Genomic DNA, 17,745 nt, shown 5'->3' on the forward strand with positions numbered 1-17,745 from the left:
GGGGCGGGATTGGCAAGCCGTAGATCGATAGGGTGGTAGGTGAGTTTAGGCACATCTTCATATTTCTGCATGCGAATGCCATTTTTATGGCTTGTAAATTCATACAATGGTCCCGTAAGCCTTCACGTGAAGTTTCATGGCAAGACGACTCGTTTTCTATTTTTCATAATTTTTGAAACTTTTTGCGGTTTGGGATTTTTTAAAATTTTTTCGAAAGGATTTTTAAGCCCAAACTTGGTAGACGTGATCCTTGTATTTTTTTTGGCATGCACAAAAAAATTCAGCTAAAAAATCGAAGTGTACAAGATTTTGTGATCATTTGAAAAAAGTGTCCCCATTTCAGACACTTTAATGGCTACTGGCAACAAACCTGTAAAATCTCAAATACTCTTTAAGGGGGTGTGGGTTCTCGAGGTTTGATGAGGGATAGGGGGCCAATATAAGGGCCAAGTACCAGCACCCATCGCACATCATGTGCGCACACCCCCCGCCCCCCCGATCACCGAAAACCCAATGCAGCCGGTCAGGTTCTCCGACGATGCTCCGGTGATGGTGCCCCGGTGAAGAAAATTACGGCACCAGTACAAGCTCGAGCCCAGCATTTGCTGCCGCAACCCTCGGTATGGTCGGATCTTAGATTGGGAATGAACTCCATATGCCTAAGCCAACCGACGAAACGAGCAGGCGGGCGGGTGGGCGGGCATTACGCCGGCCAGAGAGACGGGATGCGCAAGCCGTGCATCGATAGGGTGGTAGGTGGGTTTAGGCACACCTTCATGTTTTTGTGTGCTAATGCCATTTTTATGGCTTGTAAATTCATACAATGGTCCCTTAAGCTCGAGCCCAGCATTTGCTGTCGTAACCCTCGATTCGATTCGATCTTAGACTGGGAATGAACTCCGTATGCTTAGACTGGGAATGAACTCCGTATGCCTATGTCGACCCACGAAACAAGCGTGCGACTGCTCAACCAGCCAGAGGAGTAGGATGTGCAAGCTGGGGTTCGATCGGGTCCCCTTCTACGTGTTGCCGATCCTGCTGCAGCAACCCTCGATCGATCCAATCTTAGACTAGGAATGAACTCCGTATGCCTACGCCAACCGATGAAACGAGCAGGCGGACGGGTGGACGGGCACTATGCCGGCCAGAGAGACGGGATGCGTAAGTCATGGATCGATAGGGTGATAGGTGGGTTTAGGTACATCTTCATTTTTTTGCGTGCCAATGCCTTTTTTATGGCTTGTAAATTTATACAATGGTCCCTGAATCCTTCACGTGAAGTTTCATGGCAAGATGTCTCATTTTCTATTTTTCACGATTTTTGAAACTTTTTACGGTTCAGGATTTTTTAAAATTTTTTCGGAAGGAGTTTTGGCCCCAAACTTGGTAGACATGATCCTTGTATTTTTGTTGGAATGCACAAAAACCTTTAGCTAAAAACTTGAAGTGTACAAGATTTTGTGACCATTTGAAAAAAGTGTACCCATTTGAGACACTTTAATGGCTACTGGCAGCAAACCTGTAAAATCTCAAATGCTCTTTAAGGGGGTGTGAGTTCTCTAGGTTTGATGAGGGATAGGGGCCCAATATAAGGGCCAAGTACCAGCACCCATCGCACATCATGTACGCACACCCCCACCGGCTGCCCCGATCGTCGAAACCCCAATCTCGTCCGGTGATGGTGCCCCAAACTTGTTAGACTTCATCGTTGTATTTTCGTTGGCATGCACAAAAAAATTCAGGTAAAAACTTGAAGTGTACAAGATTTTGTGACCATTTGAAAAAAGTGACCCCATTTTAGACATTTTAATGGCTACTGACAGCAAACCTGTAAAATCTCAAATGCACTTTAAGGGGGTGTGAGTTCTCGAGGTTTGTTGAGGGATAGGGGGCCAATATAAGGGCCAAGTACCAGCACCCACCGCACATCATGAGCGGACACCCCCCCCGGCCCCTCCGATCGTTGGAACCCTAATGCCGCCGGTCAAGTTCTTCGGCGATGCTCCGGCGATGGTGCCCCGACAAAGAAAAATACGGCACCAGCACATGCCAGAGCCCAGCATGTGCTGCCGTAACCTTTGGTCCAGTCCGATCTTAGACTGGGAATGAACTCCGTATGCCTAGGTCAACCAATGAAACGAGCGTGCAGGCGCTCAACCGCCAGAGGGGCGGGATGCGCAAGTCGGGGGTCGATCGGGTCCCCCTCTACTTGCTGGTGATCCTGCTACCGCATCCCTCGGTCCAGTCCAAACTTAGGCTGGGTATGAACTCCGTATGCCTAAGCCAACCGATGAAACGAGCGGGCAAGAGGGCTAGCACTACGACGGCCAGAGAGACGGGATGCGTAAGCCGTGGATCGATAGGGTGGTAGGTGGGTTTAGGCACATCTTCATCTTTCTTTGTGCCAATGCCATTTTTATGGCTTGTAAATTCGTACAATGGTCCCTTAAGCCTTCACGTGAAGTTTCATGGCAAGACGACTCGTTTTTTATTTTTCACGATTTTGGAAACTTTTTACGGTTCGGGATTTTTTAAAATTTTTTCAGAAGGAGTTTTGACCCCAAACTTAGTAGACATGATCCTTGTATTTTTTTTTGGCATGCACAAAAAATTTCAGTTAAAAACTCGAAGTGTACAAGATTTTGTGACTATTTGAAAACAGTGTCCGCATTTCAAACACTTTAATGGCTATTGGCAGCAAACCTGTAAAATCTCAAATGCTCTTTACGGGGGTGTGAGTTCTCAAGGTTTGACGAGGGATAGGGGGCCAATATAAGCGCCAACTACCAGCACCCATCGCACATCATGTGTGCACACCCCCCGGCCCCCCCGATCATCGGAACCCCAATGTCGTCCGATGATGGTGCCCCGACGAAGAAAAATGTGGCACCAGCACATGCCTGAGCCCAGCATGTGCTGCCGCAACCCTCGGTCCGATCTGATCTTAGACTGGGAATGAACTCCATATGCTTAAGTCAACCCACGAAACGAGTGTGCGGGCGCTCAGCCGACCAGAAGGGCGAGATGCACAAGCCGGGATCGGTCGGGTGGCCCTCTGCGTGCTGCTGATCCTGCTGCTACAACCCTCGGTCTTGTCCCATCTTAGACTGGGAATGAACTCCGTATGCCTAAGTCAACCGACGAAACGAGCGGGCAGGCGGGCACTACGCCGGCCAGAGAGACGAGATGCGCAAGCCGTGGATCGATAGGGTGGTAGGTGGGTTTAGGCACATCTTCATATTTCTATGTGACAATGCCATTTTTATGGCTTGTAAATTCACAAAATGGTCCCTTAAGCCTTCACGTGAAGTTTCATGGCAAGACAACTCGTTTTCTATTTTTCACGATTTTCGAAACTTTTTGCGGTTCGGGATTTTTTACAATTTTTTTAGAAAGAGTTTTGACCCCAAACTTGGTAGACTTGATCTTTGTATTTTTTTTGGCATGCACAAAAACATTCAGTTAAAAACTCGAAGTGTACAAGATTTTGTGACTATTTGAAAAAAGTGTCCCCATTTAATGGCTACTGGCAGCAAACCTGTAAAATCTCAAATGCTTTTTACGGGGGTGTGAGTTCTCAAGGTTTGATGAGGGATAGGGGGCCAATATAAGGGCCAAGTACCAGCACCCATCGCAGATCATGTGCGCACACCCCCACTGGCCGCCCCAATCGCCGAAACCCCAATGTAATCCGGCGATGGTGCCCCGACTAAGAAAAATGTGGCACCAGCAGATGTTCGAGCCCAACATGTGCTGTTGCAACCCTCAATCTGATCCAATCTTAGACTAAGAATTAACTCCGTATGCTTAGACTGGGAATGAACTCCGTATGCCTAAGTCAACCCATGAAACGAGCGTGCGGGCGCTCAACCGACGAGAGGGGTGGGATGCATAAGTCGGGGATCGATCGGGTCCCCCTCTGTGTGCTACCGATCCTGGGGTCGTAACCCTCGGTTCGGTCCGATCTTAGACTAGGAATGAACTACGTATGCCTAAGCCAACCGACGAAAGGATCGGGCAACCGGACGGGCGGGCACTACGTCGGCCAGAAAGACGAGATGAGCGAGCCATGGATCGATAGGGTGGTAGGTGGGTTTAGGCACATCTTTATATTTGTGCATGCCAATGCCATTTTTATTACTTGCAAATTCATGCAATGGTCCCTTAAGCCTTCACGTGAAGTTTCATGGCAAGACAACTCGTTTTTTATTTTTCATGATTTTCAAAACTTTTTGAGGTTCGGGATTTTTTAAAATTTTTTCGGAAGGAGTTTTGGCCCCAAACTTGGTAGATGTAATCCTTGTATTTTTGTTGGCATGCACAAAAAAATTCAGCTAAACACTCGAAGTGTACAAGATTTTGTGACCATTTGAAAAAAGTGTACCCATTTCAGACAGTTTAATGGTTACTGGCAGCAAACCTGTAAAATCCCAACTGCTCTTTAAGGGAGTGTAAGTTCTCGAGGTTTGATGAGGGATAAGGGGCCAATATAAGGGCCAAGTACCAGCACCCATCGCACATCATGTGTGTACACCCCCCAACCCCCCCGATCGTCGGAACCCCAATGTCGCCGGTCAGATTCTTCGGCGATGCTCCAGCGATGGTGCCCCGACGAAGAAAAATGCGGGACCAGCACATGCCCGAGCCCAGCATGTGCTGCCGCAACCCTCGGTCCGGTCCAATCTTAGACTGGGAATGAACTTCATATGCTTAGACTGGGAATGAACTTCGTATGGCTAAGTCAACCCACGGAACGAGCGTGCGGGCGCTCAGCCGGCCAGAGGGGCGGGATGCACAAGTCGGGGATCGGTTGGGTCCCCCTTTGCGTGCTGCTGATCCTGCTGCCGCAACCCTTGGTGTGGTCCGATCTTAGACTAGGAATGAACTCTGTATGCCTAAGCCAATCGACGAAACGAGCAAGCGGGCGAGCGGACGGGCACGACGCCGTCCAGAGAGACGGGATGCGCAAGCCGTGCATTGATAGGGTGGTAGGTTGGTTTAGGAAAATCTTCATATTTCTGCATGCCAATGCCATTTTTATGGCTTGTAAATTCATACAATGGGCCCTTAAGCCTTCACGTGAAGTTTCATGGCAAGACAACTCGTTTTCTATTTTTCATGATTTTCAAAACTTTTTGAGGTTCGGGATTTTTTTAAATTTTTTCGGAAGGAGTTTTAGTACCAAACTTGGTAGATGTAATCCTTGTATTTTTGTTGGCATGCACAAAAAATTTCAGCTAAACACTCGAAGTCTACAAGATTTTGTGACCACTTGAAAAATGTGTCCCCATTTCAGACACTTTAATGGCTACTGGCAGCAAACCTGTAAAATCTCAAATGCTCTTTAAGGGGGTGTGAGTTCTCGAGGTTTGATGATGGATAAGGGGCCAATATAAGGGCCAAGTACCAGCACCCAATGCACATCATGTGCGCACACCCCCCGGCCCCCCGATCGTCGGAACCCCAATGTCGTCAGTCGGGTTCTCCAGTGATGCTCCGGCGATGGTGCCCCGACGAAGAAAAATGCAACACTAGCACATGCCCGAGCCCAGCATGTACTGTCGTAACCCTCGGTCCGGTCCGATCTTAGACTGGGAATGAACTCTGCATGCTTAGACTGGGAATGAACTCCATATGCCTCAGTCAACCCACGAAATGAGTGTGCGGGCGCTCAGTTGGCCATAGGGGTGGGATGCGCAAGCCGGAGATCGGCTGGGTCCCCCTCTCTGTGCTGCCACAACCCTCAGTCCAATTTGATCTTAGGCTAGGAATGAACTCCGTATGCCTATGCCAACCAACGAAACGAGCGGGCGGGTAGGCGGGCACTATGTCGGTCAGAAAGACGGGATGCGCAAGCCATGGATCGATAGGGTGGTAGGTAGGTTTAGGCACATCTTCATATTTCTGCATGCCAATGCCATTTTTATTTCTTGTAAATTCATACAATGGTCCCTTAAGCCTTCACGTGAGGTTTCATGGCAAGACGACTCGTTTTCTATTTTTCACGATTTTTGAAACTTTTTGCGGTTCGGGATTTTTTTTAAATTTTTTCGGTAGGCGTTTTGGCCCCAAACTTGGTAGACGTGATCCTTGTATTGTTGTTGGCATGCATAAAAAAATTCAGCTAAAAACTCAAAGTGTGTAAGATTTTGTGACAATTTGAAAAAAGTGTCTTCATTTCAGACACTTTAATGGCTACTGGCAGCAAACCTATAAAATCTCAAATGCTCTTTAAGGGGGTGTGAGTTCTCAAGGTTTGATGAGGGATAGGGGCCAATATAAGGGCCAAGTACCAGCACCCATCGCACATCATGTGCGCACACTCCCTCGGCCCCCCCGATCGTCGGAACCCCAATGTCGTCGGTCAGGTTCTCCGACGATGCTTCGGCGATCGTACCAGGGCAAAGAAAAATGCGGCACCAGCACATGCCCGAGCCTAGCATGTGCTGTCACAACCCTCGGACTGGTTCGATCATAGACTGGGAATGAACTCCGTATGCTTGACTGGGAATGAACTCCGTACGCTTAAGTCAACTCATGAAACGAGTGTTCGGGCGCTCAGCCTGCCATAGGGGCGGGATGCGTAAGCCGGGGATCGGTCGAGTCCTCCTCTACATGCTGTCGATCCTGTTACCACAACCCTCAGTTCGGTCCAATCTTAGACTGGGAATGAACTCCGTATGCCTAAGCCAACCGACGAAACAAGCGGGCGGGCGAGCGGGCGAGCACTACGTCGGCCAGAGAGACTGGATGTGCAAGCCGTGGATCGATAGGGTGGTAGGTGGGTTTAGGCACATCTTCATATTTCTGTGTGCCAATGCCATTTTTATGGCTTGTAAATTCATACAATGGTCCTTTAAGCCTTCATGTGAAGTTTTAGTGCAAGACGACTCGTTTTCTATTTTTCAAAACTTTTTACGGTTCGGGATTTCTTAAAATTTTTTCGGAAGGAGTTTTGGCCCCAAACTTGGTAGACATGATCCTTGTATTTTTGTTGGCATGCACAAAAAAATTTAGCTAAAAACTCGAAGTGTACAAGATTTTGTGACCATTTGAAAAAAGTGTCCCTATTTCAGACACTTTAATGTTTACTGGCAGCAAACATGTAAAATCTCGAATGCTCTTTAAGGGGGTGTGAGTTCTCGAGGTTTGATGAGGGATAGGGGGCCAATATATGGGCCAAGTACCAGCACCCATTGCACATCTTGTGCGCACACTCCCCCGACCCCCCTATCATCGGAACCCCAATGCCGTCGGTCAAGTTCTCCGACGATGGTGCCCCGGTGAAGAAAAATGTGGCACCAGCACATGCCCAAGCCCGGCATGTGCTGTCGTAACCCTCGGTCTGGTCTGATCTTAGACTGGGAATGAACTCCGTATGCTTAGATTGGGAATGAACTCCGTATGGCTAAGTCAACTCATGAAACGAGTGTGCGGGCGCTCAGCCGGCCAGAGGCACGGGATGCGCAAGTCGAGGATCGACTGGGTCCCCCTCTGCATGCTGCCGATCTTGCTGCCGCAAGCCTTGGTCCAATCTGATCTTAGACAGGGAATGAACTTCGTATGCCTAAGCCAACCGATGGAATGAGCAGGCTGGCGGTGGGCGGGCACTACGCCGGCCAGAGAGGCAGGATGTGCAAGCCGTGGATCGATAGGGTGGTAGGTGAGTTTTGGCACATCTTCATATTTCTGCATGCCAATGCCATTTTTGTGGCTTGTAAATTCATACAATGGTCCCTTAAGCCCTCACGTGAAGTTTCATGGCGAGACGACTCGTTTTCTATTTTTCATGATTTTTGAAATTTTTACGGTTCGAGATTTTTTTAATTTTTTTTGAAAGAAGTTTAGCCCTAAACTTTGTAGACGTGATCCTTGTATTTTTTTTGGCATGCACAAAAAAATTCAGTTAAAAACTCAAAGTGTAGAAGATTTTGTGACCATTTCAAAAAACTGTCCCCATTTCAGACACTTTAATGGTTACTGCTGCAAACCTATAAAATCTCAAATGCTCTTTAAGGGGCTGTGAGTTCTTAAGGTTTGATGAGGGATAGGGGGCCAATATAAGGGACAAGTACCAGCACCCATCGCACATCATGTGCGCACGCCCCCCGGCCCACCCGATCGCAGGAACCCCAATGCCGCCGGTCAAGGTCCCTGGCGATGATTCGGCGATTGTGCCCCGGCGAAGAAAAATGCGGCACCAGCACATGCCCTAGCCCAGCATGTGCTATCACAACCCTCGGTCCGGTCTGATCTTAGACTGGGAATGAACTCCGTATGCTTAGACTGGGAATGAACTCTGTATGCCTAAGTCAACCCACGAAACGAGTATGCGAGCGCTCAGCTAGCCAGAAGGGCGGGATGCGCAAGCTAGGGATCGGCTAGGTCCCACTCTGCGTGCTGCCGATCCTGCTACCGTAACCCTCGGTCCGATCTGATCTTGGACTGGGAATGAACTCTGTATGCCTAAGCCAATTGATGAAACAAGCGGGCGGGCGGACGGGCGGGCATTACGCTGGCCAGAGAAACGAGATGCGCAAGCTGTGGATCGATAGGGTGGTAGGTGGGTTTAGGTACATCTTCATATTTCTATGGGCCAATGCCATTTTTATGGCTTGTAAATTCATACAATGGTCCCTTAAGCCTTCACATGAAGTTTCATGGCAAGACGACTTGTTTTTTGTTTTTCATGATTTTCAAAATTTTTGCGGTTCGAGATTTTTTAAAATTTTTTCGGAAGGAGTTTTGGCTCGAAACTTGGTAGACGTGATCCTTGTATTTTTGTTGGCATACACAAAAAAAATTCAGCTAAAAACTCGAAGTGTACAAGATTTTGTGACCATTTGAAAAAAATGTCCCGATTTCAGACACTTTAATGGCTACTGGCAGCAAACCTGTAAAATCTCAAATGCTCTTGAAGGGGGTGTGAGTTCTCAAGGTTTGATGAGGGATAGGGGGCCAATATAAGGGCCAAGTACCAGCACCCATCGCACATCATGTGCGCACACCCCCCAGCCCCCTATCGCCGGAACCCCAATGCCGCTGGTCAGGTTCTCCGGCGATGGTGCTCGGTGAAGAAAAATATGGCACCAGCACAGGCCTGAGCCCAGCATGTGCTGTTGCAACCCTCGGTCCGGTCCGATCATAGACTTGGAATGAACTTCGTAAGCCTATGTCAACCCACGAAACAAGCGTGCGGGCGCTCAGCCGGTCAGAAGGGCGGGATGCGCAAGCCAGGTATCGGCCAAGTCCCGCTCTGCGTGCTACTGATCCTGCTGTCCCAACCCTCAGTCTGGTCCGATCTTAGACTGGGAATGAACTCCGTATGCCTAAGCCAATTAACGAAACGAGCGGGCGGACGAACACTACGTCGGCCAGAGAGACAGGATGCGTAAGTCGTGGATCGATAGGGTGGTTGGTTGGTTTAGGCACATCTTCATATTTCTGTAGGCCAATGCCATTTTTATGGCTTGTCAATTTATAGAATGGCTCCTTAAGCCTTCATGTGAATTTTCATGGCAAGACGACTCGTTTTCTATTTTTCACGATTTTCAAAACTTTTTGCAGTTCGGGATTTTTTAAAATTTTTTTTAAAAGTTTTTTGGTCCCAAACTTGGTAGACATGGTCCTTGTATTTTTGTTGGCATGCACAAAAAATTTCAGTTAAAAACTCGAAGTGTACAAGATTTTGTGGCCATTTGAAAAAAGTGTCCCTATTTCAGACACTTTAATGGCTACTGGCAGCAAACCTGTAAAATCTCAAATGCTCTTTATGGGGTGTGAGTTCTCGAGGTTTGATGAGGGATCGGGGGCCAATATAAGGGCCAAGTACCTGCAGCCATCGCACATCATGTGCGCACACCCCCCGCCCCCCCGATCGCCAGAACCCTAATGCCGTCGGTCAAGTTCTCCGACGATGCTCCGATGATGGTGCCCCGACGAAGAAAAATGTGGCACCAGCACATGCCCGAGCCCAGCATGTGCTGCTGTAACCCTCGGTCTGATCCAATCTTAGACTGGGAATGAACTTCGTATGCCTAAGTCAATCCATGAAACGAGCGTACGGGTGTTCAGCCGGCCAGAGGGGTGGGATGCGCAAGCTGGGGATCGGTCGGGTCCCCCTCTACGTGCTATCGATCCTGCTACTGCAACCCTTGGTCCGGTCCAATCTTAGACTGGGAATGAACTTCGTATGCCTAAGCAAATTAACGAAACGAGCGGGCGGATGGGCGGGCGGGCGCTACGTAGGCCAGAGAGATGGGATTTGTAAGTCGTGGATCAATAGGGTGGTAGGTGGGTTTAGGCACATCTTCATATTTTTGCATTCCAATGCCATTTTTATGGCTTGTAAATTCATACAATGGTCCATTAAGCCTTCACATGAAGTTTCATGGCAGGACGACTCGTTTTTTATTTTTCATGATTTTTGAAACTTTTTATGGTTCGGGATTTTTTAAAATTTTTTCGGAATGAGTTTTGGTCCCAAACTTGGTAGACGTGATCCTTGTATTTTTGTTGGCATGCACAAAAAAATTCAGCTAAAAAATCGAAGTGTACAAGATTTTGTCACCATTTGAAAAAAATGTCCCTATTTCAGACACTTTAATTGTACTGGCAGGAAACCTGTAAAATCTCAAATGCTCTTTAAGGGGTGTGAGTTCTCGAGGTTTGATGAGGGATAGGAGGCCAATATAAGGGCCAAGTACCAGCACCATTGCACATCATGTGCGTACACACCCTCGGCCCCCCCGATCGTCGAAACCCCAATGCTGTCGGTCAGGTTTTTTCGCGATGGTGCCCCGACGTAGAAAAATGTGACACCAGCACTTGCCCAAGCAAAGCATGTGCTGCCGCAACCCTCGGTCCGGTCCGATCTTAGACTGGAAATGAACTCCGTATGCTTAGACTGGGAATGAACTCTGTATGCCTAAGTCAACCTAAGAAACGAGCGTGCGGGTGCTCAGCCGGCCAGAAGGGCGGGATGCGCAAGCCGGGGATCGATCGGGTCCCCCTCTGTGTGCTGCTAATCCTGCTACTGCAACTCCCGTTCTGGTTCAATCTTAGACTGGGAATGAACTCCGTATGCCTAAGCCAACCGACAAAACGAGCGGACGGGTGGGGGGTGGGTACTACGCCGGCCAGAGAGACGGGATGTGTAAGCCATGAATCGATAGGGTGGCAGGTGGGTTTAGGCACATCTTCATATTTTTGCATGCCAATGCCATTTTTATGGCTTGTAAATTCATACAATGGTCCCTTAAGCCTTCACGTGAAGTTTCATGGCAAGACGACTCATTTTCTATTTTTCATGATTTTTGAAACTTTTTGCGGTTCGGGATTTTTTAAAATTTTTTCGAAAGGAGTTTTGGCCCCAAACTGGGTAGACGTGATCCTTATATTTTTTTTGGCATGCAAAAAAAAAATTCAGCTAAAAACTCGAAGTGTACAAGATTTTGTGACCATTTGAAAAAAGTGTCCCCATTTCAGACACTTTAATGGCTACTGGCAGCAAACCTGTAAAATCTGAAATGCCCTTTAAAGGGGTTTGAGTTCTCGAGGTTTGATGAGGGATAGGGGGCCAATATAAGGGCCAAGTACCAGCACCCATCGCACATCATGTGTGTACACCTGCCTCGGCCCCTCCGATCGTCGAAACCCCAATGGCGCTGGTCAGGTTCTCCAGCGATGCTGCGACGATGGTGCCCCGACGAAGAAAAATGTGGCACCAGCACTTGTCCGAGCCCAGCATGTGCTGTCAGAACCCTTGGTCCGGTCCAATCTTAGATTGGGAATGAACTTCATATGCCTAAGTCAACACACAAAATGAGCGTGCGAGCGCTCAACCGGTCAGAGGGGCAGGATGAGCAAGCCGGGGTTCGATCGGGTCCCCTCTGTGTGCTGTCGATCCTGCTGTCGCAACCTTCAGTCTGATCCGATCTTAGACGAGGAATGAACTCTGTATGCTTAAGCCAACCGATTAAACGATCTGGCGGGCGGGCAGGCGGGGACTACGCTGGCCAGAGAGACGAGATGCGCAAGCCATGGATCGATAAGGTGGTAGGTTGGTTTAGGTACATCTTTATATTTCTGCGTGCCAATGCCATTTTTATGCCTTGTAAATTCATACAATGGTCGCTTAAGCCTTCACGTGAAGTTTCATGGCAAGACGACTCGTTTTTTATTTTCCACAATTTTTGAAACTTTTTGATGTTCAGGATTTTTTAAATGTTTTTCGGAAGGAGTTTTGGCCCCAAACTTGGTAGACGTGATCCTTGTATTTTTGTTGGCATTCATAAAAAAATTCAACTAAAAACTCGAAGTGTACACGATTTTGTGACCATTTGAAAAAAGAGTCCCCATTTCAGACACTTTAATGGCTACTGGCAGCAAACCTGTAAAATCTCAAATGCTCTTTAAGGGGGTGTGAGTTCTTGAGGTTTGATGAGGGATAGGGGGCCAATATAAGGGCCAAGTACCAGCACCCATCGCACATCATGTGCGCACACCCCCCCGGCCACCCCGATCGTCGGAACCCCAATGCTGTCGGTCAGGTTCTTCAGCGATGCTCCGACGATGGTGCCCCGACGAAGAAAAGTGCAGCACCAGCACATGCCCGAGCCCAGCATGTGCTATCGCAACCCTCGGTTCGGTCCGATCTTAGACTGGGAATGAACTCCATATGTCTAAGTCAACCCACGAAACGAGCGTGCAGACGCTCAACAAGCCAGTGGGGTGGGATGGGCAAGCCGGGGATCGGCCGGCTCCCCCTCTGCGTGCTGTTAATCCTGCTGCCACAACCCTCGGTCCGGTCTGATCTTACACTGGGAATGAACTCCGTATGCCCAAGCCAACCGACAAAACGGGCGGGCGGGCGGCAGGCACTATGCCAGCTAGAGAGACGGGATGCGCAAGCCGTGGATCGATAGGGTGGTAGGTGTGTTTAATCTCATCTTCATATTTCTATGTGCCAATGCCATTTTTATGGCTTGCAAATTCATAAAATGGTCCCTTAAGCCTTCACGTGAAGTTTCATGGCAAGATGACTCGTTTTCTATTTTTCACAATTTTTGAAACTTTTTGCGGTTTGGGATTTTTTAAAATTTTTTGGGAAAGATTTTTGGCCCCAAAATTGGTAGACGTGATCCTTGTCTTTTTGTTGGCATGCATAAAAAAATTCAGCTAAAAAATCAATGTGTACAAGATTTTGTGACCATTTGAAAAAAGTGTCCACATTTCAGACACTTTAATGGCTACTGGCAGCAAACCTGTAAAATCTCAAATGCTCTTTAAGGGGTTGTGAGTTCTCAAGGTTTGATGAGGGATAGGGGGCCAATATAAGGGCCAAGTACCAGCACCCATCGCACATCATGTGCGCACACCCCCCTGACCCCCTGATCATCGGAACCCCAATGCCGTTGGTCAAGTTCTCTGGCGATGCTCCGACGATGGTGCCCCGGCGAAGAAAAATGTGGTACCAGCACATGCTCGAGCCCAGCATTTGCTGCCGCATCTCTCGGTCCGATCCGATCTTAAACTGGGAATGAACTCCATATGCTTAGATCGGGAATGAACTCTGTATGCCTAAGTCAACCCACGAAATGAGCGTACGACGCTCAGTCGGCCAGAGGGGCGAGATGCGCAAGCCGGGTCCCCCTTTGTGTGCTGTCGATCCTGCTGTCACAACCCTCAGTCCGATACGATCTTAGACTGGGAATGAACTCAATATGCCTAAGCCAACCGACGAAACGAGCGAGCGAGCGGTCGCGCAAGCACTGCGCCGGCCAGAGAGACGGGATGCGCAAGCCGTGGATTGATAGGGTGGTTGGTGGGTTTAGGCACATCTTCAGATTTCTACATGCCAATGCGATTTTTATGGCTTGTAAATTCATACAATGGTCCCTTAAGCCTTAACGTGAAGTTTCATGGCAAGACGACTCGTTTTCTATTTTTCACGATTTTCAAAACTTTTTGCGGTTCGAGATTTTTTAAAATTTTTTTTGAAGGAGTTTTGGACCCAAACTTGATAGACTTGATCCTTGTATTTTTGTTGGCATGCACAAAATAATTTCGCTAAAAACTCGAAGTGTACAAGATTTTGTGATCATTAGAAAAAAGTGACCCCATTTCAAACACTTTAATAGGTACTGGCAGCAAACCTGTAAAATCTCAAATTCTCTTTAAGGGGGTGTGTGTTCTAGAGGTTTGATGAGGGTAGGGGGCCAATATAAGGGCCAAGTACCAGCACCCATCACAAATCATGTGTACAAGATTTTGTGACCATTTGAAAAAAGTGTCCCCATTTCAGACTCTTTAATGGCTACTGGCAGCAAACCTGTAAAATCTCAAATGCTCTTTAAGGGGGTGTGAGTTCTTGAAGTTTGATGAGGGATATGGGGCCAATATAAGAGCCAAGTACCAGCACCCATCACACATCATGTGCGTACACCCCCCGGCCCCCCCGATCGTCGGAACCCCAATGCCGTCGGTCAGGTTCTCCGATGATGCTTCGGTGATGGTGCCTCGACGAAGAAAAATACGGCACCAACACATGCCCGAGCCCAGCATGTGCTGCTGCAACCCTCGGTCTGGTCCGATCTTAGACTGGGAATTAACTCCGTATGCTTAGACTAGGAATGAACTCCGTATGCCTAAGTCAACCCACGAAACGAGCGTGCGGGTGCTCAGCCAACCAGCGGGGCAGGATGCGCAAGCCGAGGATCGATCGGGTCCCCTTCTGCATGTTGTCGATCTTGCTACTGCAACCCTCGATCCAGTCTGATCTTAGACTGGGAATGAACTCCGTATACCTAAGCCAACCGACGAAACGAACGGGCGGGCACTACATCGGCCAGAGAGACGGGATGCGCAAGCCGTGGATCAATAGAGTAGTAGGTGGGTTTAGGCACATCTTCATATTTTTGCATGCCAATGCCATTTTTATGGCTTCTAAATTCATACAATGGTCCCTTAAGCCTTCACGTGAAGTTTCATGACAAGACGACTTGTTTTCTATTTTTCACGATTTTTGAAACCTTTTGCTTGTCAGGATTTTTTAAAATTTTTTCATAAGGAGTTTTGGCCCCAAGCTTGGTAGACGTGATCCTTGTATTTTTGTTGGCATGCAAAAAAAAATTCAGCTAAAAACTCAAAGTGTACAAGATTTTGTGACCCTTTGAAAAAAGTGTCCCCATTTCAGACACTTTAATAGCTATTGGCAGCAAACTTGTAAAATCTCAAATGCTCTTCAAGGGGTGTGAGTTCTCAAGGTTTGATGAGGGATAGGGGGCCAATATAAGGGCCAAGTACTAGCACCCATCGTACATCATGTGAGCACACCCCCTGGCCCCCTCGATCACCGGAACCCCAATGCCGTGGGTCAGGTTCTCCGACGATGCTCCGACGATGGTGCCCCAACGAAGAAATATGCAACACCAACACATGCCCGAGCCTAGCATGTGCTGTCGCAACCCTCGGTCCGATTCGATCTTAGACTGGGAATGAACTCTGTATGCTTAGACTGGGAATGAACTCCGTATGCCTAAGTCAACCCACGAAACGAATGTGCGGGTGCTCAGCCGGCCGGAGGGGCGGGATGCGCAAGCTAATGATTAGCCGGGTCCCCCTCTGCATGCTGCCGATCCTGTTGCCACAACCCTTGATCCAGTCTGATCTTAGATTGGGAATGAACTCCGTATGCCTAAGCCAACCCACGAAACGAGCGGGCGGGCGGGCAGGCGGGCGGGCACTACGTTGGCCAGAGAGACGAGATGCGTAAGCCGTGGATCGATAGGTTGGTAGGTGGGTTTAGGCACATCTTCATATTTCTATGTGCAATGCCATTTTTATGGCTTGTAAATTCATACAATGGTCCCTTAAGCCTTCACGTGAAGTTTAATGGCAAGACGACTCGTTTTCTATTTTTCATGATTTTTGAAACTTTTTGTGGTTCGGGATTTTTTAAAATTTTTTTGGAAGGAGTTTTTTCCCCAAACTTGGTAGACGTGATCCTTGTATTTTTATTGGCATGCACAAAAAAATTCAGCTAAAACTCGAAGTGTACAAGATTTTGTGACCATTTGAAAAAAGTGTCCCCATTTCAGACACTTTAATGGCTACTGGTAGCAAACCTGTAAAATCTCAAATGCTCTTTAAGGGGGTGTGAGTTCTCGAGGTTTGATGAGGGATAAGGGTCCAATATAAGGGCCAAGTACCAGAACCCATCGCACATCATGTGTGCACGCCCCCCCAACCCCCCGATCGTCGGAACCCCAATGCCTCCGATCAGGTTCACCGATGATGCTCCGACGATGGTGCCCCGGCGAAGAAAAATACAGCACCAACACAAGCCCGAGCCTAGCATGTGCTCCCGCAACCCTCGGCCTGGTCCGATCTTGGACTGGGAATGAACTTCTTATGCTTAGACTGGGAATGAACTCCGTATGCCTAAGTCAACCCACGAAACGAGCCTGCGGGTGCTCAACCGGCCAGAGGGGCGGGTTGCACAAGCCAGGGATAGACCGAGTCCCCCTCTATGTGTTACTGATCCTGTTGTCGCAACCCTTGGTCCGATCCGATCTTAGACTGGGAATGAACTCCTATTCCTAAGCCAACCGACGAAACGAGCGGGTAGGTGGGCGGGCGAGCACTACGTCGGCCAAAGAGATGGGATGCGTAAGCCGTGGATTGATAGGGTGGTAGGTGGGTTTAGGCACATCTTCATACAATGGTCCCTTAAGCCTTCACGTGAAGTTTCATGGCAAGACGACTCGTTTTCTTTTTTTCATGATTTTTGAAACTTTTTGCGGTTCGAGATTTTTTAAAATTTTTTCGGAAGGAGTTTTGGCCCCAAACTTGGTAGACGTGATCCTTGTATTTTTGTTGGCATGCACAAAAAAATTCAGCTAAAAACTCGAAGTGTACAAGATTTTGTGACCATTTGAAAAAAGTGCCCCCATTTCAAACACTTTAATGGCTACTGGCAGCAAACCTGTAAAATCTCAAATGCTCTTTAAGGGGGTGTGAGTTCTCGAGGTTTGATGAGGGATAGGGGGCCAATATAAGGGCCAAGTACCAGCACCCATCACACATCATGTGCGCACACCCCTCGGCCCCCCGATCGTCGAAACCCCAATGTCGTCGATTAGGTTAACCGATGATGCTCCGACGATGGTGCCCCAACAAAGAAAAATGCAGCACCAACACATGCCTGAGCCCAGCATGTGCTGTCGCAACCCTTGGTCCGGTCCGATCTTAGACTGGGAATGAACTCCGTGTGCCTAAGTCAACCCACGAAACGAGCGTGCGGGCATTCAATCGGCCAGAGGGGCAGGATGCGCAAGCCGAGGATCGATCGGGTCCCCCTTTGTGTGCTGCCAATCCTACTGTCGCAACACTTGGTCCAGTCTGATCTTAGACTGGGAATAAACTCCGTATGCCTAATCCAATCGACGAAACGAGCGGGCGGGTGACCACTACACCGGCGAGAGAGACGGGATGCGTAAGCCGTAGATCGATAGGCTGGTAGGTGGGTTTAATCACATCTTCATATTTCTACGTGCCAATGCCATTTTTATGGCTTCTAAATTCATACAATGGTCCCTTAAGCCTTCACGTGAAGTTTCATGGCAAGACGAATCATTTTCTATTTTTTACGATTTTTGAAACTTTTTATGGTTCGAGATTTTTGAAAATTTTTTCGGAAGGAGTTTTGGCCCTAAATTTGGTAAACGTGATCCTTGTATTTTT

The sequence above is a fragment of the Durio zibethinus genome, chromosome 16, assembly GCF_047325235.1.
Source record: "Durio zibethinus cultivar Kanyao isolate XHJ-2024 chromosome 16, ASM4732523v1, whole genome shotgun sequence".
Taxonomy (NCBI): Eukaryota; Viridiplantae; Streptophyta; class Magnoliopsida; order Malvales; family Malvaceae; genus Durio; species Durio zibethinus.